Source organism: Macrobrachium rosenbergii, chromosome 51 (assembly GCF_040412425.1).
Source record: "Macrobrachium rosenbergii isolate ZJJX-2024 chromosome 51, ASM4041242v1, whole genome shotgun sequence".
Taxonomy (NCBI): domain Eukaryota; kingdom Metazoa; phylum Arthropoda; class Malacostraca; order Decapoda; family Palaemonidae; genus Macrobrachium; species Macrobrachium rosenbergii.
The window spans coordinates 26,382,202-26,409,721 of NC_089791.1; the positions used below are offsets into that span (position 1 = coordinate 26,382,202).

General features: G+C 36.9%; 1 long non-coding RNA gene across 1 annotated transcript in view; it reads left to right on the top strand.

Moving 5' to 3' along the window:
- Window positions 1–27,520, top strand: part of LOC136833234 (uncharacterized) — a 793,699-nt gene that overhangs the window by 328,828 nt on the left and 437,351 nt on the right. Inside the window, exon 3 of the long non-coding RNA XR_010851385.1 lies at window positions 19,819–19,852. This is a non-coding gene — a long non-coding RNA (uncharacterized lncRNA). The remainder of the gene's footprint in view (window positions 1–19,818; window positions 19,853–27,520) is intronic.

A 27,520-nucleotide genomic window follows, 5' to 3' on the forward strand; every position in this document is an offset into this window, starting at 1 on the left:
TAACCATGATTATATAGATTTAGTCGAATTAAATGGATAAAAGTCAAGTGAAATGACATTCTAAAAATACTTGATGGTGATCAGTGTGGCTTCGTAAATCGGAATGTTTCCTCGTTAGTCTAATTTTAGATAGTAATCAGTGCATGCTAGTTAGCAGAAAAATAGTCATGATTTGAATGTAAATTGCAATTTGGATGAGTGGATTTTAACCTCAGTAACATATTACTAGGTGGTGCAAAGCGAAAAGACGATTATGCTAATATTTCGAGTTGTTTGAGAAGTCTTATTTTTCTGATACATCAAGATAAGATAAATGGGAAGGGTAACAGGAAAGATGAATTCGAAATGAAATATAGAATTTGAATTTAGTTCTCTCTCTCTCTCTCTCTCTCTCTCTCTCTCTCTCTCTCTCTCTCTCTCTCTCTCTCCACACACACACACACACACACACACATTATATATATATATATATATATATATATATATATATATATATATATATATATATATATATATATATATATATATATAAATCTTTGGGGATGAGGACATAATCGGCAGAGAACCAACCATCAGCTGAATACTCAGAAAGAATCTCTCTCTCTCTCTCTCTCTCTCTCTCTCTCTCTCTCTGTATGTGTGTGTGTGTGTGTTATTGGGTGGGTGGCTGAGGACATAATCGGCAAAGAGAACCAACCATCAACTGAATACTCAGAAACTTTTACCGCCTCTCTCTCTCTCTCTCTCTCTCTCTCTCTCTCTCTCTCTCTCTCTCTCTCTCTCTATTTTTCAGGGGGGACATAATCGGTAAAGAGCCCCAACAGTCAACTGAACACTCAGAGAGAAACTTGACTGAATGTGACACTAAAGGAAGAATTGCTGAAACGAGAACAGTCTCTTCATGATAATGTAACCGAAAGGATTATTCCTATCACAGAAAACAAAATATAATTCAGCGAGAAAGGTAATTTTCCGTTTTTTTCATAAAGTAACAGTACTAAATTCCTCCTCTAAATTCTTCTGTTAACCAAAGATTTTCAATGGCATTATCGAGACCTGAAGAGCAATTGGTTGGTTGAGTTAGATGGAGACGGCTTTATGTCAGCACGGGCTCTTCCCCCAAGGCACCCTGTAAGATTTGGTGGATGTTGGGACGTAGGATTAATTAAATATCCTTGGTTGTATATTTATCACAACTCTACAACTCTGAAAATGAGTGTTGTTGTGACTTGTAATGGGATGAACTTAGAGCTCCAGTGAGAGAGGAATATTTTTTTTTATAAGTTTCGTTCAGAGTGAGGTAATTAAAAAATATTCAGTATAGAATGGAAGTTATTACCACGAATTAAAACAAGCGAGGTCTTGGCTTTGTTATTATTATTATTATTATTATTATTATTATTATTATTATTATTATTATTATTATTATTATTATTATTATTATTATTAGTCAGATGATAGTCCCTCATTTATATGGAACAGGCCTACAGGGGCCATTGACTTGAAATTCAAGCTCCCAAAGAATTTGATGTTCATTTGAAAGAAGTTACAGAAGATAACAGGCAATGCCGAAAGACAAGATCAGCTATCAGATCAGGAAAAAAGATAGATTAATAGATTAATTATTAAGCAGATAAAAACATAATTAAATGAGTAAAATACGAGGTGGATTGTTTTAGGGTAGTAATGCATTGCACCATAGCTTGAACTTTTATTTATTATTATTATTATTATTATTATTATTATTATTATTATTATTATTATTATTATTATTATTATTATTATTTCAGTAGATGAAACCTATTCACATGGAACATGCACACCAAAGGGGGCCATTGACTTAAAATTCAAGCTTCCAAAGAATGTTGATTTCAACCTCCCACCTTAGCAGACCCCACACTGCAGCGGTAACTGATCATGATACAGAGCCAGTGATTTTTCATCGCCCTGGGGGAGACGCGAACCGGCGACGTCTGAGCGGCATACCACGACACCAACCACGATACCAGCGGACGAGCTTTGAAGTTTGAGGTTCTAATTACGCTACATCCTCAATTATAATGAAATGAAAACTAATCCTAAGAAATTGGGGGTTATTTTTTTTTTTCAGGAGGGGTATTAATATTCCACGACGTACTTGAAACGGGAAAGTTTGTTTGAATAAGAGGGATGTTCGTGCAGAGCGTCCGGATGAGAATGAGTGGTCAGAGCATAGTCTCTGCTTTGTAATGGCTGTTTCCTCTTCTTTAAGCATCATAATTTTAGGGTTTTTTTAATCATAATTTTAGGGTTTTTTTAATCATAATTTTAGGGTTTTTTATTTATTTTGATCATTTATCCTGGAAGAAAGTCAGTATATGTTATAACCACTGTCGAGGACAGTAGACAGTTATGGCTATTAAGAGTAGGACTGATAAACAACACGTACATAATTACATACATGTATACATACAAATATATGTATATACGTCAAATATAAGGAACCCATAGAAACGCCAAAATGTGGAAAATAAAGGCTATATTTCAAGAGACTGAATTGTCTCTCTCCTGAGGAGAGAAACAGTTCGGTCTCTGAAATATAGCCTTTATTTTCCACATTTTGGCCTCTCTATGGGCTCTCTTATATTTGATCGAATTATGTTTTAAAAAAAAATATTTCACAGACATTTATATACGTATGTATTATATATATATATATATATATATATATATATATATATATATATGTGTGTGTGTGTGTGTGTGTGTGTTTATACATATACATGCATATATATCCGAAAACTAATATCGGAAACGCTTCCATCCTTTGTTGGAGGACATAGAAAAAAAGTGTTAATTAGGTGATTCAAAATTGTCATCCCCCTAGGCGGTGGTTAAGTCATTGACCTCACTAGGTGCACTGTAGGCACTACTAAAGGTTGTTTGCCGGTTCCTATCTTTTAGCCTTTTACTTTACCTCCATTTCCCCTTCCTTTCTTTCATCTTGCTGTCCAACCACTCCAACTCCCTCTTTTCACTGTTTCAGCGCTGAATACCTGAAAGTGCCCCATTGCTAATTTTCAGATCTAGCCTAATTTCCGTAAATCGATCAGTCAGAGTTGCCATACAGTCATATGAAGAATGATATTGACGAAAATCATGGTTGTCGAAACGTTAGTCCTGATGGAATTTAAGGATCGTTAGTCCACCCTCAGCGTCATTAACGACCTTGTGGCACTTAAGGAATGACCATGACCTCTAGAAAGCAGTGCCACCTACCCCTCTCTAGTGGGTTCTGTCAAGTGCCTCCCTGTATTCCCGTTTGGAATACTGTCCAATTCTGTCTGCTCTCAGGACGGAAATTTGCTTTTCGCCTGCGTTGTAATTTATAGCGGTTGTTGGGTTTCAAGTTTTATGGAGGCGTTGATATTTATGACTTTTCCAATAGATCATAATGCATTTGTTTTCATATTTTGCGGTCTTCGTTATTTGCTTACTGGTTCACACAAGAAGACAATACATTTTATATTTATGACGTGTGAGAAAAAATCTCTCTCTCTCTCTCTCTCTGTATATATATACATTATATATTATATAATATATATATATATATATATATATATATATATATATATATATATATATATATATATATATATGTATATATTATTTATATATATATGTGTGATGCATTTGTTTGTATGTGTATGCATGTGTATGTTCAGTAGTACTCTACAGCTACATATTGTAAACTACAGCGGTCATAAAACTGACTCTCTTACAAAAGCAATCATCAAAATAATCACCATCCTTTTGATATCTGTATTTCCACAGGAGGAGAGAGAGAGAGAGAGAGAGAGAGAGAGAGAGAGAGAGAGAGAGAGAGAGAGAGAGGAATCATAATTTTTTTAACTGAATGAAGGAAAGCGTGGCATGGGTTAGAATTCCCCAAATAGAAAAAGTAAAAAAAAAGAAATCGGGACATATTAAAACAAAAACGCCTACTCTCTCTTTCCCGCCGGAGTCAAGAGACAGAGAAAATACAGTTTTTCTTCCCAGTAATTTCTAAATGCGTCTGCCTCCCCCAGGGGCGGCCCGGGCAGCCGCGCGCCGCTTCCCATTCTCCTCCTCCTCCTCCTCCTCCTCCTCCTCCTCCTCCTCCTCCTCCTCCTCCTCCTCCTCCCGGACAAATGGATGCGTAAAGGGATATGATGCCACTTCAAGAGAGTAGTGAGTAGGACGAATCTCCTCAGTTCACATTGGAAGAAAGGAAATGAGACAAACAGACAAACATAATACGCGCACGAGTATATATATATATATATATATATGATTATTATACTTATATATATATATATATTACTTCCTAAGATGTTTGTCCGTGTATATATATATATATATATATATATATATATATATATATATATATATATAATATATTTATATGTATTACGCTAAGATGTTTTGTCTATGCCTATATATATATATTTTAAACCTATATATACTTGTATGGTTTAGATACAGCGATACACATGCGATATATATACCTATTCGGTTATCAGGAGAAATATATATATATATTATAATTTCCCCTTTGAACGCAGGTTATTTCAAACCTAAGTCGTATGGTTTAGATAAGATGAGTTTGATATTAAGGAGAAATATTTATGATAATTCCCTTTAACAGGTTATTCGTAAGGTGAAGTAAAAAATTTATATATATAAAATATATATATATATATATATATATATATATATATATATATATATATATATATATATATATATATATATATATATATATATATATATATATATATATATATATGTGTATATATATTATATGTGTGTGTATATGCATGCTTTTAATATAACTTAATCGACTCAGGACTTTGTTACGTATGTATTAAATTTCTAAACAGACTTTCTTCTTGCATATATCCAAATTAACGGGACATGTCCTTTCCCGGAACATTATACATTTATGATATTCATACGATGTGCATATCCCCGTTGGTAAATTGATTGAGCCATGGACTTATCATGCCCAGATATGAGAGTTCGATTCTCCCGAAGTGGGAGAAGACTGCTCAGGAGTAGGAGTTAGGGGAGGGGGCCAGGCCTTGGGAGTCAGTAAATTCATAACCTGAAATCATACAATGAAATTGAAGCTCATATTTCAGGAACCATTACTAATTGGAAAAGGTTTTTTGGCTAAATAAATAGAAGGGCATTTACTTAAACATTTTTAGTATGATACAAACATAATAACGTATGAATTGAATGGAAGGTAAGTGAGCAACGTTAAAAAAAAAGTTAGAAAGGAAATAAATACTTTGAGTACGAACGGTAAGTTATAGTGATGAAATTCTAAGGCGGTTGATATATGAAAAGGAAAGGAGAAAAGCAATATTTATGTATTCATTTGTTATTTTATTTTTTCATTTTCAATAAGTGTTATCTCCTCTTTCTGTATTTCCCATTACCTTTTGTTACTTCTTTCTTATGAACACCATATTCTTTGGAAGCTTGAATTTCAAGTCGGTGGCCCCTGTGGGCTTGTTCAATACAAATAGGGTTCATGTTCTGAATAATATAATAATAATAATAATAATAATAATAAATAGGAAGGAAGTAGGCCCTCTCTTAATAATAATAATAACAATAATAATAATAATAATAACAACAACAACAACAACAACAACAACAGTACTCTTTATATAATAAATTAAAACTTTGAACCTGCTAATATTAAACATTAACCGAACAACAGTAACTGATAAATCGGAATGTCCCCCCGGCCCCCCCCCAAAAAAATGAGGCATCTTCCAGTTTCCTTATTAGCATCCAAACCATCTGAATACTAACTAATTAGAAGTTGGCCACAACACCTAAGACCAAAAGTTGAAGGCAGCAGACAATGCCTTTCGCAAAACTTAACCCGCCTCCTCCTGTTAATTATGAAATACTCAACAGTTGCGAAGCGGTGGGGTGCTCCGTGACTCTGTGTGTTTGTGTGTGTGTGTGTGTAGAATGTAATGTAGAATTTAGGCTAAGCACTGGGTCCTATAAGGCCATTCAACGCTGAAACGGAAATTGACAGTAAGAGGCCTGAAAGGTGTAGCAGGAGGAAAACCTGGCAGTTGCACTTTGAAATAATTGTCAGGTTAGGGTGGATAGCAATATGGAAGAAAGTTATGAATGGAGGTACGGTAAAATGAATGAAACGGGTTGCAGCTAGGGGCCTAAGGAACGCCGTAAAGAACCCCGTGAGGTGCGCACTGCCGGCACTACCCTCCCACGCGGGTGGGGGAGTCTGTGCAAGAAGAAAGGCGCGATATGCAGCCGGATTTTAATCCACTCTCGTCCTCTCATTTCATCAAGGTCCCTCGAGCTGAAAATTGGGGAGAGTGGTGGAACTGACCATCCGTATCGAGACGCACTTTCGGTTGCTTTTAAGGACCGGGAAAATATCTTTTTCGTGCCATTACATATTTCAGAAGGGAGACTTAATGCACGTGGGTTGTTATGACGTGACTCTAATGATAAGAGAGTCGCGATTAGGTGTTTTCTCTCTCTCTCTCTCTCTCTCTCTCTCTCTCTCTCTCTCTCTCTCTCTCTCTCTCTCTCAGATATACTGTTGCATTAATGAACAGTTTGCCATTCTTTGGCCATGTCAGGAGGGACAGGAGACGAATGGAATTTTATTAATATCTTTTAATGTCATTTTAACTTCTTAGTTGATGCAAATGGTGTAAGATGTAGAACTCATACTTGATGATATATTGTACTAAGAATAATTATAAAAATATTTATTTCAATATATATATATATATACATATATATATATATATATATATATATATATATATATATATATATATATATATATATATATATATATATATATATATATATATATATATATGTATAAGATGAGTAAGCAACTCATACAGATGAAAAATATGTTAATAATGATGCAAAATATGATAATATCCATATGTGGCTGCATTTTTCTAAAAATCACAAAAAAATGGTAAAGGGTAATAGGAATAAGTAATAAAATTAACAACAAAGCCCAAAAATTGTTAATTAACATATATTACTATTCAGAAGATGAACCCTATTCTTATGGAACAAGCCCACCACAGGGGCCATTGACTCGAAATTCAAGCTTCCAAAGAATATGGTGTCCATTCTAAAGAGGTCACAGAAGGTATTGGGAAATACAGAAAGAAGAGATCGATTATTAAAACAAGTAAAAAATGCCCCGAAGTTTCTTCGGCGCAATCAAGTTTTCTGCACAGTCGCTACAGCGTATAATCAAGGGCAACGAAAATAGATCTCTGTCGGTGGTCTTGGTATAGTGCTGTATGAGCCGCGGCCCATGAAACTTTAACCATGGCCCGATGGTGGCCTATCCTATATCTTTGCCAGAAGCACGATTATGGCTCAATTTAACCTTAAATACAATAAAAACTACTGAGGCTAGAGGGCTGCAATTTGGTATGTTTGATGATTGGAGGGTGGATGATCAACAAACCAATTTGCAGACCTCTAGCTTCAGTAGTTTTTAAGATCTGAAGGCGGACAGAAAAAAGTGCGGACGGACATACAAAGTCATCTCAACAGTTTTCGTTTACAAAAAAACTAAAAAGGAAGAATAAATTAACAAATGAGCCGTCAATAAAAAAAAAAGATATTTGACAGATATTAAATTTATTCCGGATACCAATCCTTTCTCACACTGCCCATTAGCCTTAAGACATTCTTACCTCTCACACTTGAGAATCACGAACCAACGGTTCCCGGACTCTCATTCCAAGATCGACTCTCATTCCCAGACCCATTCTTTCGTACCGTAGATTCTTTTCGCCTCTAATGAGCATAAAACCTATAATGAAGCTGACAGCGTCGTGCTTGAAGGAAGAATTCGAGCTCCTCAGAGATATTACCTTACTCTTTTATTTTTTAATTGGTTACACGAAACATTCTCTCTTCGTTCATTTCACGAACTGAGCCGCGGGACGTAGATGCCGCCACGTTAATTGTCTCCGTAATTGAATCTGTAGTTGAAGAAAACGCCTCCGTGGGACTTTTTTTTTTTTTCTCTCTTTGTTCCCGGCGTTTGGGAAAGGAAGATATTTTATTCCTGTGATTTATAATAGTAGTGCGCTGTTGTTTTGTTTACTGTGAAGGAAGATTTTAATTACTTTTGCTTTGATTAGAAAGAAATAATTGTGAATGCTATGTTGTACCGGCAACGGAATGGCGTTTCTCTCTCTCTCTCTCTCTCTCTCTCTCTCTACCAAGATTTCTCCAGCTTGTTTCATCTGTTCCTTCCAATACTATTCTCTCTCTCTCTCTCTCTCTCTCTCTCTCTCTCTCTCTCTCTCTCTCTCTCTGAAGATTTTGCATCAAGTAAATAAAATTTTTTTTCCTGATTGATGCAAAAAAAAAAAAAATCCGCAAAGGTGCCTTAACAGAACAGTTAAAGTCTTAGAGGATTATCTCATTTTCATTCATTTTCATAAGGTCGTTGAGCGTAGGAAGAGAAAAAAAAAATAAGAATGGAATGAATGAAAAGCTGCTCCGAACTTCTTGTGTTTTGATGATTTTAATTTTCTCTCTCTCTCTCTCTCTCTCTCTCTCTCTCTCTCTCTCTCTCTCTCTCTCTCTCTCTCTCTCTCTCTCTCTTCTTCCAAGATTTCTCTAGCCTGTTTCATCTTTTGCTTTCAATCTCTCTCTCTCTCTCTCTCTCTCTCTCTCTCTCTCTCTCTCTCTCTCTCTCTTCCAGAATTTCTCTAGCCTGTTTCATCTTTTCCTTTCTCTCTCTCTCTCTCTCTCTCTCTCTCTCTTCCAAGATCTCTCTAGCCTGTTTCGTCTTTTCCTTTCAATCTCTCTCTCTCTCTCTCTTCAAGATCTCTCTAGCCTGTTTTCTTTTCCTTTCAATCTCTTCTCTCTCTCTCTCTCTCTCTCTCTCTCTCTCTCTCCTCCCAAGATTTCTCCAGCCTGTTTCAGCTTGTCTTTTCCTTCCAATACTTCATTCTCTCTCTCTCTCTCTCTCTCTCTCTCTCTCTCTCTCTCTCTCTCTCTCTCTCTCTCCAAGATTTCTCTAGCCTGTTTCATCTTTTCCTTTCCATACTTCATTTTCTCTCTCTCTCTCTCTCTCTCTCTCTCTCTCTCTCTCTCTCTCTCTCTCTCTCCAAGATTTCTCCAGCCTGTTTCATCTTTTCCTTCCAATACTCTCTCTCTCTCTCTCTCTCTCTCTCTCTCTCTCTCTCTCTCTCTCTCTCTCTCTCTCTCTCTGAAAAGAGTGATTACTTTTCGAAAACTGGAAGAATTTCTTAGTTTTCACCAAATTACGCACGCGTCACTTTATCGCTATTCCTGACTGGAATTATTCGAGTTCACTGTCAACATAATTTTTCTAGCAGTAAGTGTTTATATCTTCGTAATAATCATGTTAAAAGGTATCTCTTTCCTCGATACCGAAATTCTCTGTTCGAGAGGCCCTTTATTCCACACACCGTGCGGCTCTGGAACAGCCTCCCTGAGGATGGCGAGCATTTCGAACTTCGAAAGTTCAAACGAAGATGCAATGCATTACTATCCCGATACAGTTCTTGTTTTTTTAATAATTCACTTGAATTTTTATCTGTTTATTTATAGATTTCTTAATTAATCTTTTAATAAGTGGTCTCTTCTTTGTGTATTTCCCATTACTTTCCGTTACTGCTTTCTAATGGGCACCATATTCTTTGGAAGCTTTAATTTCAAGTCAGTGGCCCCCGTGGGCTTGTTCCGTATGAGTAGGGTTCATCTTCTGAATAATAATAATAATAATAATAATAATAATGATAATAATAATAATAATAATAATAATAATAATAATAATGCTTGTTCCACATGAATAGGTTTCATCTGAATAATAATAATAATAATAATAATAATAATAATAATAATAATAATAATAATTGTGGATTTTTATTTCCCAAAGTGTTTTTCACGAGATTGTGAATTTCTTAGCAATATAAAAATAATAATAATAATCAAAGTAAAAGTTATTTTAGAAAGGACGCAGGTGAATTGGTGTCTTTATTAGCCCCTTCGTTCTTCGGCTCCAAGTAACATTTCTTAGGAACAAAAGGTAGGCGCCGTCTCGTGTATAATTACCCCTGTCGCTAAGCAACAATCTTTTTTTTTTTTGCGAGTGTTCATATTTCGTTACTCCATCGAAACCTCTATCTTTTTGTTTAGTGAATAAAGGCAGATGGCGGACGAAGCGTATATGAAGATATATAACCGTGCGTAAAGTTTTATTCTCGTGTCTTTGCCTTGAATGGGCTTTCTTATGATGACTGACAGTGTACGGCATGCTGGTACGTGTACGTTATCTTGCGTTGCATGTATAATGGTTAAATCTTTCTCCGTGATTTGTAAGTATAGTGTGTGTGTGTGTGTCTGGAAATTTTGGGAGATCCACGACACTTCCAAAAGTGCCAAAAGTCTATATGTGTGTGTGTGCGAGAGAGAGAGAGAGAGAGAGAGAGAGAGAGAGAGAGAGAGAGAGAGAGAGAGAGAGAGAGAGAGGGTGTCTGGAAATTTTAGGAGATCCATGACATTTACAAAAATGGCAAAAATCGATTTGTGTTTGTGTGTGTGTGTGTGTGTGTGAGAGAGAGAGAGAGAGAGAGAGAGAGGATGTCTGGAAATTCTAGGCGATCCACGACATTTCCAAAAATGCCAAACATCGATTTGGTAGAGAGAGAGAGAGGTCTGGAAATTTTAGGAGATCTACGACATTTACAAAAATGCTAAAAATCGATTTGTCTGTGAGGAGAGAGAGAGAGAGAGAGAGAGAGAGAGAGAGAGAGAGAGAGAGAGAGAGAGAGAGAGTTTGCACCGCCATCACCGAGGCGGACTGCGGCCGTATAAGCTTTTAATTCAGCGAGAGATTAATGAAGCGCTCTCACTTAGTTTTAGCTCCTGCGAGGGCGCCATTTAGGAAAATTCCCCCCTTCATTAAGAGAGCTTTATATTATTCGCAATTTGCATATTGTGTCTCATTACGTTTCCTCCATGGCCCTATAGCAATTTCGGGGTCATTAGGGCTTCTCTGTCCTTTTCCCAACCCCCCACTCCCACCCCTGAAGTTCTGGGGTTGGGGGGAGGGGAGGAAAGATGTTCCAGGGTGGGGGATACGATTAGGGCATGGCCTTATGGGTGGTTGGGGAAAGGGAATGGGGTAGGTGAGGCAGTAAAGAGGTGTGGGTTGGAGACACGACTGCCGGGGAAATTAAAATTCGATTTTTGGCATTTTTGCGTTTTTGGGAAACGTCGTGAATCTCCTAAAATTTCCAGACGCCCTTTTAATCGCGAGCCGGAGTCCAAACATTTGGGAGGTTTTGCTGTCATTTCGAGATCATTGTTTAACGTTACCTTATTTACTTTTGTCATTTTCATTATTGATATTTTCCTTAACCAATATATATATATATATATATATATATATATATATATATATATATATATATATATATATATATATATATATATATATATATATATATATATATATATATATATATATATATATATATATATATATATATACATGTGTATATATATATATATATATATGTGTGTATACATATATAATATATATACACACATGTATATATCTACTTATGTATATACACATATATATAAATACATGTATATGTATATACATACATATACATAATATACATATATATGTGTATATAAAATAGTTCTTTTCTCATTACCCCTTCCCCGTCTCTCTCTCTCTCTCTCTCTCTCTCTCTCTCTCTCTCTCTCTCTCTCTCTCTCTCCCTCCCGTATCAGAAAGAATTTTAATTTTCTCATCGTCCTCCCTGTCCCTGCCCCTGCCCCCGCCCCCGCCCCCCCTCGTCCGTTTCATTTCCCAATCATGGCGCAAGCAAGCACAAAAGCCGGTAACGGCAGATACGACCGACCGCATCTTGCTCTTGCCGGGCTCTTCCCCCCCGCAATATTCTTGGAGCGATGAGATTGTCGAGGGCTGCAAAGTTCATTGTAGGTAATCAAAAGGTTGGTCCTAATGGGGCTTGAACCAGGGTCTTCTAATTACAACCGGAACAAGATCAAAAGCGGATCGAGATTTACTACTGGGTCCAATTACCGCTAATATTGTTTCACATTTTCGACCTTAAGGGGGCTCTCCTCTGACGGCCGTGATGACTGCAGCGACGACATCCCTCCTCCTCCTCCTCCTCCTCCTCCTCCCCTTTTCCTCCTCTTCCTCCTCCCCTCCTCCTCCTCCATCCCTCCTCCTCCCCTTCCTCCTCCTCCTCCTCCTCCTCCTCCTCCTCCTCCTCCTCCTCCTACTCAAGGTCCTTTGATGTTGCAGAGAATTTATCATCTGGTTTGCTTCATCACTCATTTGATTATCATTTATTCCTCCTTACTGGATGGGGATTGCTGAGGCCTGAAGTGCAGGATTGGGCGTTTTTAGATTCTTGTTGTTGTTGTTGTTGTTGTTCTCCTCTTCTTCTTCCTCTCTTCTTCTTCTTCATTCTATTATTATTATTATTATTATTATTATTATTATTATTATTATTATTATTATTATTAATCAGTGTCTGCTGTGTTTCTATTTATTTTTAAATAATATGTCAATTTCAGCAAACCAAAAATTCTCTACTGATGAATTTATTTATAAAACAGTTATACATGAAGCACTAAACACTACACACACACACACACACACACACACACACACACACACACACACACACACACACATATATATATATATATATATATATATATATATATATATAATGTGTATGTGTGTATTTATATGTAAATTTATGCAAATACTTAAGAAAACAGATAGCGTTCTGTTCATGGTTAAAGAATGGTACATTTCCGTTATGCAAATTAGGTATATAGTTGATCTAACTTATTTTCCATTTACCTAAACAAAAAAGGAAAAAGAATCCATTAAAAAAAACAATCCGGGCGAAATACCATCCTTTCATCCCGACCGCAATCAACACGCACCGAGAAATTGCGCAGAAATGACTCCATCATTAAAAAAAATGCCATTCATTAAAAACAAAGGAGAAAGAGAGGCAAAAAAATACAGAGAAAAAAGTAAAAAAATAAAGAAAAACACAACACCCAAGAAAAAAATAAGTAAAGAGAGAGAGAGAGAGAGAGAGAGGCGAGGGGTTTCGCTTACGTGCGAGTGTAAATTCCTGTGAAATAATGGGGCTGTCATGTGCAACCCTCGGTTAATGAATTCCTTCAGTCGTGACGCTACTGCATTCGCGTATGCCGTTGGTCTTAGCGTATCGCCGTACGATTAGCGACGGAGCGTATTATTTTATTTCTTAAAAGTATTTCTCTTTCTTATGAATATTTTTTCATTGGGGGGATGGGGGGGGTTGCTGCCGTCAGTGCACCTCACGTGGTACACTGTATTCATTAATGAAGGGTCCTTGCAGCAACCTCTTTCATTCCTTTTACTGTACCTCCGTTCATATTCTCTGCCTTCCATCTGACTTTCCACCCTCTCTAACAGTCGTTTCAAAGTGCAGCTGCTTTGAGATTTTCTTCCTGTTACATCTTTCAAACCTTCTTACTGTCAATTTCCGTTTCAGCGCTGAATGACCTCATAGGTCCCAGCGCTTTTGCCCTTTGGCCCTAAATTCTATATTCTATTCTATTTTATTCTCATATATATTCACTGTTTGATGTATACATCTATTTATATTAATAGAAATTAATTTTTCCATAAGGAATTATGGTTGAAATGTCAATATACCTAAGACATATTAACGCTTTTACAAATAATTTATATACAATTTTAGGGCTCGAGACGGTTACCTCATTTACTGACAATGAAATGTCTGTCTCTCTTATCAGCGTTCTTGCGGCTTCGTATATACGCAAGGGACTGATAATATTAATCTGTTTTAATGATAAAGTTCCCAAATGCGAATTAGGATTCTGTTAATTGCCCTCCGCGACATACGGGAGAATTTAATTCTCTGTAGAGGTATATGGTTTCGTGTTGGCGTCCATTACCGATAATGGAATTTACTCTCCAGTGTGAATGTATGGTTTCATATTTGCATTCGTGGGTAATGGTGGAATTTAACTTTTGCGCGTGCGTTTATAGTTTCTTATATGTGCATTATATGTATGTATATATTATTATGTATCTCTCTGTATATGTATGTATATAATATATATATATACATATACATATGTATGTATATATATATATATATATATATATATATATATATATATATATATATATATATATATATATATGTTGTTTATTACGAGCTTGTGGGCGCGCTGGAACCCGGCGCTGCTGTCTCCCTACCCTCCCGATCCCTGACTTACCCCGCCACTGGGCGGACAAACCGGTTTGCTGGGGGGTTGATGTCTTGTCTCCCATTCTGTCACCCGGGAGGACAAACAAGATGCACTGAGTTTTGTTTATTATAGATTATATATATATATATATATATATATATATATATATATATATATATATATATATATATATATATATATATATATATATATATATATACATATATATATATTATATATATATATATATATATATATATATATATATATATATATATATATATATATATATATATATAATGTATGTGTGTATGTTTGTGTATAGATATAGACCTACAGTTCAGTCATTTACAACATACATTTAACTCAAAAGTGGGACATATGTTTTTAATATGCGACCTGTTGTTGTAATGATTGACAGCATTCAAGGTTTTATCTTAATTGAATCATGATTTTAAACCGTTTCAAGATTCTGCCGTACTCATCAAATGGCGCCTTTTTAGCGTTTAGCTGTTTTTAATTATAAATAATGATTTTCGTCATCTCATTAGTTTTTGTTTAGGAATCACCTCGTAATTTGCCATTACCTTCGATGAAAGTGCCTTTAGCTGTACCTGATCGATGTTAAGTATTATTTTTTTTCAAATGTTACAAATATTTTGGTATTTAACAAATGACTGCCGATTTTCACAATTTTATAAAATCGCATGCATAATTGCCTACAGTTTTTCCTTCTTTTAATTGAGTATATTATTAAAATCTGACTTTTATGTGTTTTGTACTGTTCACAAAATGGACGTCATTCACAAATGATTGTTATCTGAAAGGCTCAGGTTCCTACTCTACGAATTATTAATCCATAATTAAATTTTCGTTTAAATGTACTTGTTAATTCAATAACAGTGTTAATACATTTGATGAGCGATGTCGGATAGTATCTTATTCATGAATCAATTTTTAATTCATAAACTTGACTTTCATAAAGTAGATCTCTCTCTCTCTCTCTCTCTCTCTCTCTCTGTCTCACTGAACAATTGTAAGGTCTGTAAGGTCTCTCTTCCCACCAAGATTTTTCCAGCCTGTTTCATCTTTTCCTTCTCTCTCTCTCTCTCTCTCTCTCTCTCTCTCTCTCTCTCTCTCTCTCTCTCTCTCTCTCTCTGGGTTCTCAGCCTGTTTCAATGCTTTCTCTCTCTCAGCCCGTTTCATCTTTTCCTTCCAGTAATTCTCTCTCTCTCTCTCTCTCTCTCTCTCTCTCTCTCTCTCTCTCTCTCTCTCTCTCTCTCTCTCTCTCTGCAAGGTTTTTCTAGCCTGTTTCATCTTTTCCATCAATACTTCATCTCTCTCCAGCCTGTTTCATCTTTTCCTTCCAGTACTTCTCTCTCTCTCTCTCTCTCTCTCTCTCTCTCTCTCTCTCTCTCTCTCTCTCTCTCTCTCTCACCAAGATTTCTCCAACCAGTTTTATCTTTTGATTCCAAAATTTAATTTCTCTCTCTCTCTCTCTCTCTCTCTCTCTCTCTCTCTCTCTCTCTCTCTCTTCTCTCTCTCTCTCTTAACAAGATTTCTCAGCCAGTTTCATATTTTCCTTTCAATATTTAATCTCTCTCTCTCTCTCTCTCTCTCTCTCTCTCTCTCTGTGCGCGTGGATCATCATTTAACTGATAACAGTCATGTGTGAGACACATTATTGATATTTGTGTCTGTGTCTAAGAGTGGAATGGGACGGCCGATATGAATATCAATAAAGGTTTAGCCTTTGGCCTAAGAGTGTATTTACAAATCGAGTTATATGACCCGCCATTTACATATAGCTCCTGGGACTACGCTCATGTTTTTTTTCGGTCTCCTGCCTACTGGCACGGTATTTTAAGGGTTATTTTTAGGGTTATATATGGTATATATGTATATATATATATATATATATATATATATATATATATATATATATATATATATATATATATATATATATATATATATATATATATTTTTTTTTTTTCAGTTATATATTATCTCCATCAGGAGTATTTGTTTTGACTATCGTATTGTTTTCGTTCATAAATTTTTTTAGGTGTATAAGAAATGTCTTTTTTACGATTTGAGGTTTGTTGAATGTACTTGAAAACCTCCTGGTTTTTAGGATTTGTTTAAAATTCTTCTTGGAAAATAATGATCTCAACTTGTAAGACTATTCCGATCTCAGAGTTCTTTTCCTAGTGATGTTTTACTCTGGATCCCATCTCCGTTGGAAGAGAAGAGTCCAGAGGTCAATATCCGGACTCTTATGCCATTTTAAACATTAATTTATTTACGGACTGCATCAGAGCAAGACCCAATGCTGGCATAAGCCACATAAACGTAAGCCAACCAACAATTCGAGATATAAAATATCTGTGAACTTGGATACAGTACTCCCATGGAACAACGTAATTAAATGTGGATGTAACAATCCGTAGACTTTTTGGTGTATTTTATGAAAGCGATCCTTGCATTTCTTGAAAATAGATGCATCAGAAATTTTTTCGATGCCGCTGAAATATACATTAACAGATTTTCTTTATGTTGTTGCTGAATCGTAAATAAATAATACCATTTTTTGTGAAGTTTAAGCAAAAAACGTAATTTTCTAAACTGAAGAGACTATTCTGCCTTAAAATGGAAGACCGCAGTATCTGCAAAAATTCAAAACTGAGAAAAATGGTAGATACTGCAGCTTTCCCCTGCCTTACTGCTGATTTTGCGGATACTGCAAATGGGACCCCCTAAATAAAGCATTGAAGAATCATTCTGAAACTGCAGTAACTTGTGTATTAGTGTTTCACGAGCCCAATAGGTGGCATATCTCAATTTCGAAAATTTTGCAGAAACTGCAGTTTTCCATTTTGGGGCAGTATTCATCACCGGGTATCGAAGGTTGCAAAGATGTCCTCGAACTGATCATTCTTCGACTGGGTATAGTTTTCTGCAGTCTACTTCGGTTTTGATTGTCACTGGTCTCAGTTTCCAGTTTTACCCAATCGCTGGAATGTTTGCAAGGTTGCATAATGTAGAAGGTAGTGTTGCTGACTCGCATATTTTAGCACGCCAGATTTACTTTATATCCTGGCCTTTTCTCACTTACTGATTATATTTTTCTGTTTCTGGAAACATGATATTCATGTTTGTGTATTATTTTACTTGAATGTTAACAAAGGCTCGAGTAACGTTTTTTTCATCATCCCAGCCGCCCTCCTCCCCCCGCTCTCTCTCTCTCTCTCTCTCTCTCTCTCTCTCTCTCTCTCTCTCTCTCTCTCTCTCTCTCTCTCTCTCTCTCTCTTTAAATTGTGAATCTGTTATGAGAGCTGATTTATGCAACATAAGTCATACTTTGGTTTTACATACGAATTCATGATGTTTTTAGGAGATATTTTTTTATGGGGGTTCAGAGAAAAAGAGAGAGAGAGCTAATGATTAAAACTCATTTTGGTATTAATTTTGGCTCATGGGCCGATGGATGAAATTCTTTATATATGAGAATTCATTTCCCCATGCAATAAATGACGGGTATGTATTTTGACATGTCAAAACTGATAATTTTGTCGGTCTGCGTGATGTGCATATACTCCTTAGAAGATTAAGTAGTAAAATATTATAGGGAAAAATGGATTTGATTCTATGCCCTAAATATTATTTATTATTACATTATTTCATTAGATGAAACCTATTCGCATGGAACAAGCACACCACAGGGGCCATCGACTTGAAATCCAAACTTCCAAAGAATGTTGCTTTCAACCTCCCACCGCAGACCCCACACTGCAGCAGTAACTGATCATGGTACAGAGCCAGTGATTTCTCATCGCCCCGGGGAGACGCGAACCCGCGACATCTGAGCGGCATGCCACGACGCTAGCCACCATACCAGCAGATTAAGATGAAAGCTGCAGAGGGACAATAATTCAACCTCCGTTTGAAAGAGCGAGGCGACAGGGTTGCGGGAAAATAAGAGCGTTTGTTGTCGTAGGAATATTTTATGAAATGGACGGCGAGGGGTGTATACGGCACTCTGGCAAAGTATGACATACGACAGCAGGTGTGAAAGGGTTGAGGGCGCAGTTGTTTTAGCCGCAAACGGAGGTAAATATATCAGGTGTGCGTATGGAGCTAATATGGAAGAATGTTCTAGGTAAAAGGGAGAAGCCATTTGTAGACCGTATAATTCTCTAAAAAAAAAAAGGCTTTTTGGCGTATTGATAAAGGACAGGTAAGAGGGAGACGCCATTTGTGGCCCATATAATTTTGTTAAAGGCTTTTCGGTGTATTTATAAAGGAATGTGGATCGTGAGCTGAGTGTATGAGGTTACTGCTACGTAGCCGGGAAAGATTTTGTGGTAGGAAATGAGAAATTAACTTTTCTTGGGAGAATTTATGTGAGAGTAACAACTCTCAAATAAGTTTATTTCAGTAAATTTCATGCATCTTCTCGGATTTATTTTCGGTTGATTAATGAAACAAATCAAAGTAAAAAAAAAATGATTAGAGGGTCTATAATGATAGAAGGTTTATGCACAGGAATCGATAATACAGATCGGGAAATAGGCATCTTGGGGACGTTAAAATTACATCCTGCAGGGGAGTAGTGCCGTCAGTGCACCTCACGCGGTGCACTGTAGGCATACTTAAGGTTCTTTGCAGCGTCCTTTCAGCCCCTCGCTGCAACCCCTTCCAATCCTTTTACTCTACCTCCGTTCATATTCTCTTTCTTCCATCTTCCTTTCCACCCTCTCCTAACAATTTTTTCGTAGTGCAAATGCGAGGTTTTCCTCCTGTTACGCCTTTCAGACCTTTTAACTGTCAATTTCCGTTTCAGCTCTGAATGACTTCATAGGTCCCAGCGCTTAGCCTTGGTCTGAATCCTATATTCTATTAAAAATACAGTCATTTTGAACTAATTTAGATTTTCCAGTTATTAAACGATAGGAGAGGACAGAATTCTATGTCATCATGGTTGGTACAAGGAACGAAGATATTTTTTGCTTAATCTTGAAGACGATGAATATGGGATGCGAAGATGGGTTATAGAAAGTGGACATACTGAATGACCTCATTGGTCCCAGTGCTTGGCGTTTGGCCTAAATTCTGTATTCAGTTCAATTCTTGCAGGAGACGAGATTGAAATGTTGAAAATCTTAAGAAAAAGAAAATTTATATAGACTGCTTGCGAAGTATATTCAGCAAAACCATGAATCTAGATACTTGAAGCCTTATGGGTAAATAGTTCAGTATAACATAAAATAATAAAAACGCAAATGTTTATGACGATAATTAACTTGAAAGGAAAGGAATATGGTATAGAAAATTAATATTCCTTTTCAAATGATCTGGAAAAAATATGAGTCTTGTTAGGCATAAGACTGAAAGATAATTCTGTCACATACGTTTAAATATATTCCTCTTTTATTGCAGGTCGGTTGGAAGCCTTCCTGAGATCTTCCAACAGGTAAGTAAGAGTTCTTGCTATCAGTAAGATTAAGTTAATATTTCCTTTCTTTTGTAGAAATTTCATCATCATTGCAGGCTGTTATACCGAGATGGTATTAGATAGTGGATATGTGGGAATTGCTAAGTGACAGTCATTAATGAAACAGCAATGGCTTGAATTATATTGCTTTTCATTCTGCATTGTGAAAAAGGTAAGAGAGCATAATATTATTGAGCAAAATTAATATACATTTTTCTCATCTTCCCGTGCTTGTACTCTCTCCAGTATGCGTTATCATCATCATCATCACCATCATCGTCAACCAATTATTGCAACCGTGATATTTATCTTGCTTAGAAGGTTTCTTATGGTGTCTTTTTTTTCATCACCATCTCTCACTATTTTGTGTGTGCATTTCTTCGTTTACGTTAAAGGATTACATTCATGATTTGCGTCTATTTATTTGTTTTTCTGCTCTCTCTCTCTCTCTCTCTCTCTCTCTCTCTCTCTCTCTCTCTCTCTCTCTCTCTCTCTCTCTCTCTCTCTGTTTTATGCCTTGTACATTCTTCATTTACATTTAAGGATAAGATTTATCGATGTATGTGCTTTATTTCTCTCTCTCTCTCTCTCTCTCTCTCTCTCTCTCTCTCTCTCTCTCTCTCTCTCTCTCTCTCTCTCTCCAGGTTTTAATTTGCCTTATACAGTCTTCATTTACATTTAAGGATAACATTTATTGATGTGTGTGCTTTATTTATCTCTCTCTCTCTCTCTCTCTCTCTCTCTCTCTCTCTCTCTCTCTCTCTCTCTCTCTCTCTCTCTCTAGGTTTTAATTTGCATTATACAGTCTTCATTTGCATTTAAGGATAACATTTATTGATGTGTGTGCTTTATTTGTTTATCTCTCTCTCTCTCTCTCTCTCTCTCTCTCTCTCTCTCTCTCTAGGTTTTAATTTGCATTATACAGTCTTCATTTACATTTAAGGATAACATTTATTGATGTGTGAGCTTTTATTTGTTTATCTCTCTCTCTCTCTCTCTCTCTCTCTCTCTCTCTCTCTCTCTCTCTCTCTCTCTCTCTCTTTAGGTTTTAATTTGCCTCGTACATTCTCCTCGGTATTTAGGCCTCCGCAGTTTGCAACAGAGTTCCTCCTCGTCTTGTTCGTTTTGTTTCAAGCGCCAGCAAATACTGATTACTTTTGGGGCTTCCCTTCCATACCGCCCGCTAAGGAAGAATAATATTCGTAGTGCCGGCACTCCTGCAATCTCCCCTCCCACCCCACCTCCCACTCCATCTCCTGGAAGCGTATTCCCATCGTGTAGTTTAGAACAATTACACTAACTACGGAACAATTAATTTTCCTGTTTTCATCTACCAGCTGTAATTGTCTCTCCTCGAGAGAGAGAGAGAGAGAGAGAGAGAGAGAGAGAGAGAGAGAGAGAGAGAGAGAGAGAGAGAGAGAGAGAGAGTTTAGAAGGCTTAATGATGAAATACTCACTCACCCGCTAGACAGACAGAGAGAGAGAGAGAGAGAGAGAGAGAGAGAGAGAGAGAGAGAGAGAGAGAGAGAATGAATTCTAAGGGTTTTAATAGTGAAATACCCCGGACTGCGTGTCTGGCTTACGTCCCAATTTTGGATTCTCAATTTAGTCTCCTCCTATTAGAATGGGGGATCTTTTTCAGCGTTAGCAGGGAGATGCGAGGTGTCCTCGTTGTTTGTAGATGCTAATACCCGCCCTCAATATTCCCTGTAGTTTTCGCAGTATTTTTCGCTGTAGTTTTCGCTGATTCTCTGCGGTTTATCTACAGGTGAGTTTTTTTTTTTTTTTTTTTTTTAGGCGTAGATGGAAAGGAGCGACGGATTTGCTTTTTACTTTTTTTTCTGTAGAAGAGCTCTTGGGCTTTAGAATAGCTTTTAGTCTGGATTTTCGGAAAAGCTTCGTTTGCCCTGACGTTCCGTGGGCACTTTTATGTCTGGTTAAAGCACTTTCTGTTTGCGGAGGCCGATTTTTAATCTTGTATACTTTTGCTGGGCTCCCTTTCTCTTTTGGTCGAGATGGACGTCCTTTGCCGGGCCTCCAACGACGCCGCCTCGCCACATGTCCAAAATGAACAGGATATTACCCATCCGTGGGAAGCATTTCTAGTTGTACTATGTCCTACCGCGGCGAATTGAATGAACTCTGACTTGTTCTTAAATTGATATCTATTGAAGTCTCGGTATTTTGGGTATTTTGTATGGTGGTGTCTTCCTTGCCATCAAACGATGGTCTTGTAATGACCTTTGTTGGAGTTCATGTATTTTGTTTGCCGTTTTTGGTGGTTTCCTCTTCTCGCCATCAAACGATGTTCTTATAATAAAGTAATTGGAATCTCTATTTTTATGTGCCTCGTTTTGTTGATTCTTCGTCGCCATCAAACAATGTTCTTATAATGACCTTTGTCGGAGTTCCTGTACTTTGTTTGGTTTGTTTGCTGGTCTCTTTTCTCGCCAACAAACGGTGTTGTTATAGTGACATAATTAGTCACAATATTTTGTTTGCCTCGTTTGGCGGTTCCTTCCTTCCCATCAAACGATGTTCTTACAATGACGTAATTGGGGTCTATATTGTGTTTGCTTTGTTTCGCCATCAAACAGTGTTCCTATAATGACGTAATTGGAGTCCCTATATATTGTTTGCTTCATCTGGTAGTTTCTTCTTCTCGCCATCAAACGATGTGCCAGATGGCGATCGCAATTTTCAGCGCGCAGCAATATTGTGCGGTTTCTACTCGCGGCTGTTTGCTTTATGAAAGGTTTGTTTTATTTTTACCCTCCTTTTTTTTTCTCGGGCGAGCTTCTATGCATTGATTGCTGCGCAGTTTGAAAAGCCTCAAAAGCCCTCTTTCATCGCGCAAATCATCAATGCCGGAATGAAATGCGAACGTGGATTCAGCTGTCGGTAACAATTAGTGTTTGTGGTAACCGTTTTGGGTATACATATTTGAATGGAAATTTTGCGGTATGTTTAGAGCGAAAGAAGACGACGCAGGTGACAGTTTTACCTTTGAGATCCATTTGATTTAATCTGATGGCTTTGGTCAGTAGGTTTCTTAATAATCAACGCATGCAAAAAACGATAACAATTAGTGTTTGTTAAATCACATATTTGAATGGAAATTTGTGGTATTTTAGGACGAAATAAGAAAACGGCAGGTGATGATTTTACCTTTAGATTGGTATGATATAATTTGATGCCTTTAATCAATAAGTTTCTTAATACTCAACACATGCAAAGAAACTCGATAGCTTTTTTTTTACCTGTTGCTCTTAACACGCAAGTTATTCTCGAACCTCCTTTTCTAAAATGCTCTAAGCAACATTCTGTATACCCATACATATATGTATGTATATATACATATATATTGTATATATAAATGAACACAATATATATATATATATATATATATATATATATATATATATATATATATATATATATATATATATATATATATATATATATATATATTTATATATATAGTTCACTGGTGACGGCATTCATTTTACTAGTAAAAGGCCCCAGGTTCGATTCCCAAGTGAGCCGGGGTACGTTATGTGAATGCGTACCTCCATGTCTGCCATTGGGTCCTAAAGTCTTATGGTGCAAGGTAAGTATTACACTCCATTTATTAAAAAAAAGATGTGTACTTGAGATTCAACCAGTTTCCATATTCTAAACGTTTCTAAATTTTTGCATCTAATGCAATTTATTTTTTTAAGAAAATGTTTTACACTAACTTGCACTTCCTGGGGTGGTTAGTGCCGTCAGTGCTCCACACGGGGTGCACTGTAGGCATTACTAAAGGTTCTTTGCAGCGTCCCTTCGGCCCCTAACTGCAACCCCTTTTATTCCTTTTACTGCACCTCTGTTCATATTATCTTTCTTCCATCTTGCTATCCACCCTCTCCTAACAGTTATTTGATAGTGCAGCTGTGAGGTTTTCCTTCTGTTACACCTTTCAGATCTGCCTACTCTCAATTTCCTATAGTTCCTCATTGGATGGGTGGGTATCGTTCTCAGCTGGAACTCTGCTGGGCCCGCGTTCGATTCTCCGACCGGCCAAGGAAGAATTAGAGGAATTTATTTCTGGTGATAGAAATTCATTTCTCGTTATAATGTGGTTCGGATTCCACAGTAAGCTGTAGGTCCCGTTGCTAGGTAGCCAATTGGTTCTTAGTCACGTAAAATAAATCTAATCCTTCGGGCCAGCCCTAGGAGAGCGGTTAATCAGCTCAGTGGTCTAGTTAAACTAAGGTATATTTTTTTTCCGGCGCTGAATGACCTCATAGGTCCCAGCGCTTGGCCTTTGGCCTAAACTCTATATTCCATTGCATTCCAATAGCCTGCAGTGGGAGGTTACTTTGAAAAAAATGAGAAACTGTTGGTGCGTTGATACACAGCAACTTTAAAATGTCTGCTTCTCCACAGACTATCTTTCCCATCAGGTTAATCGTCCTCGTTTTTGCTTGACTCTGCAAATAATTCCGTATTGCCTGTACTCTGTTTCCTCGTTTCAGTCAGGTATCGGTTTCAATCATTTTTAACCAAGAAATATATCTAAAACGTACTACGGTATTTACGTTGGATGTGCAGAACCCTTATGATGTTTGTTATTCATGGAATCGCTCAGTTCTTCTTCAGGTCTTCGATTTAAATCGCAAATTCATAAGTGAACAGTTTACCTTCTTCGCGCGAGGATAGAAACGAGTAAACTTGTGTAAAGGTAATGTAAGCAAAAAGTATAATGTTTATTTTTCTAGTGTTCCTGATTTTTCAACGGTGAAAATGATGAACTTTTATTTTGCTCGTGTAGCACAAGATTTCCCCGTGTTTGGAGAGAGAGAGAGAGAGAGAGAGAGAGAGAGAGAGAGAGAGAGAGAGAGAGAGAGAGAAAGAGATAGCGTTATTTCCACTTCTTTTTATTCCTGGTTCAGAATGAATGACGGCTCATCGCCACCCCTCCTCCCTCTCTCTCTCTCTCTCTCTCTCTCTCTCTCTCTCTCTCTCTCTCTCTCTCTCTCTCTCTCTCTCCCCGTCTGCGCTGGAATAATGAGGAGTGTCAGACATTCCCCAAGGCTGTCCATCTCCCATCTCGTTGCTTTATTGTTTGCCCATACGACTCGTGACAACAGCAGTTTGTCCTCATTTACACTCACAGATTGTTTGTGCGTGCGAGAGAGAGAGAGAGAGAGAGAGAGAGAGAGAGAGAGAGAGAGAGAGAGAGAGAGAGAGCGAGCGAGCCGGCTAGATGTGTGACAGCGTTAGCGCCTGGGTACACTTGACAGATGCTAGGCAGATGCATACCACTCACCTCACCTGTCACGACTCACTCAGGGATATAAAGGAGAGACTTAACGCTCCGCGGGTTTTCCTCATTTATTTCGTGCCTCTTTTTCCTCCCCCTCCTTTCCCCCCCCCCCTACGTCACAGTTGAAGCACCTGCCAGACAGGTAAGCTGGGAGAACAATATCTTGGGGTAGACGTTTATCTTGGGGTGAACAAAAAACGTTTTACTTTCGTGGCACGAAGATTTTTTAGGGGTGGCGCTTTCTTTTTTCTTCTTCTTTCTTGTTCCTTGTTTTGTTTCTGTGAGAGGGCTTCGGTTGGGTAATATGTTGTTGTGAAGCCGAGATAGTATTCGTTTCTTTTATTTGCCACAAGGAATTTTAAGTTTTTTTTTTTTTTAATTACAGAGAGGAAATTTTACTCCCATGAAAAGGGTGCGTATCTTTTTTTTTATCTTGACTTTGCTCTATGTTAAGGAGATAGGATGTTTTTTTTATGGATTTTCATGGAGGAAATGACGTGCATGCTTTTGTATGTGCGTGTATATATATATATATATATATATATATATATATATATATATATATATATATATATATATATATATATATATATATATATATTATATACATATATTTATATATATATATATATATATATATATATATATATATATATACTGTATATATATACAGTATACAGTATATATACATATATATATGATGTATGTATGTACGCATGTATATATTATGTGTGTATGTATGTATTTTTGATTTGCAGTAGATGATGTGTCGAAATAAAATACTACGATTTTACTTTTACAATATGAGGAACTGTATAGTCAGCTGAAATTTCCTTCTTTTCAAAACATGTTTTGTTTTTATTTTATTGAATATTTCGTCACAGATGCTTACATGAACTATTTTCAAGGTAGTTTTACTATGATCCTTTTTTGTGGGTTCATTTTGGCCAGCGTCGTGCGTATGCTAATTCAGAATTACAAACTTGGTATTTTTTTAAGACGACTCGCTGTTCGCCAGGTGCGGATCTGAAGGACGTTCATCCGAATGAACAGGACTACCTGTGCGCGCTTTTTGGGAATGACGCTCTACAGGTAAAGATTTTTTTTTTTCTATTCTGGTAGTGATAGGCTTCTAGGGTTCAACAGCTTCTGTTGTTGAAGGGATATTTCTAAAAGAGGAAAAAAATATAAGACTTGATAGGAGTAGTCTCTCTCTCTCTCTCTCTCTCTCTCTCTCTCTCTCTCTCTCTCTCTCTCTCTCTCTCTCGAATATTTTCACACATTTACATCTCCCTCTCTCTCTCTCTCTCTCTCTGAACATTTGCATCTCTCTCTCTCTCTCTCTCTCTCTCTCTCTCTCTCTCTCTCTCTCTCTCTCTCTCTCTCTCTCTCTCTGTTGAACATTTCACACACATCTCTCTCTCTCTCTCTCTCTCTCTCTCTCTCTCTCTCTCTCTCTCTGTGATGTGACATTCTCTCTGGTGAGACGTAATCATTCATGGTCTGGATAATCTACCCGATAATACGCGTCTTACATACAATTAGCGAATGAAATATAGCTAAAAGTGTTCGTGAACTATCGGTGATTAGCTTAATAACAGATTAGAGTGATAAACCGTCTAATAAGTTGTTTACGAGTGAATTAATAAATTCTGAAAATCATAGAGGAGTCAACCAATAGTGGCAAAAGGTGGAGAAATCTTGCATGCATACTAGATATTCAATATGATGAATTGGCAGGAAGGGAACTTGGTTTGCTGATCGTGGAGATAAATTGCAATATCGACCAAAAAGATGTGAAATCATTCACAGACATATTGAAAGGATACGATCCTTCAAACTGGAGCAAATCTGTAGAAAATATAATGAAAATAATAGAAGGGATACCAATGAAAGTTCAAGTTATCAAAAGACTTATAAAGAAAATCTACAAAAATCAACACATTCCATCAAAGAAAATAAGTACGGTGGAATTAGTGAATATATTGATTGATGCAATAGGCAAACGGATGCCTAAAGCATGTAAACTATGTAGAGTGTGGTATAGCATAGTAAATCCACAAAATCTGATTAGGAAATGCTATGCTTGCCACGTACCGACACACCCTTCATGTGCTGAAGTTGAGCAAAATAGAAATAAGGACACAAAAATATTTTGCTCAACATGTCTAGTATGGATAGACAAGGTCATTAAATCAAGACTTAATGTACAGATTGTGGAGGATGAAGAAGATGAAGAGGATGAAGAAGAGGAAGAAGAGGAAAATAGAAAAGAAGAAAATAAGACTGAAGAGAGGGAAAAGATTAATGAAAACAAAGAACAGGATAATAGTATG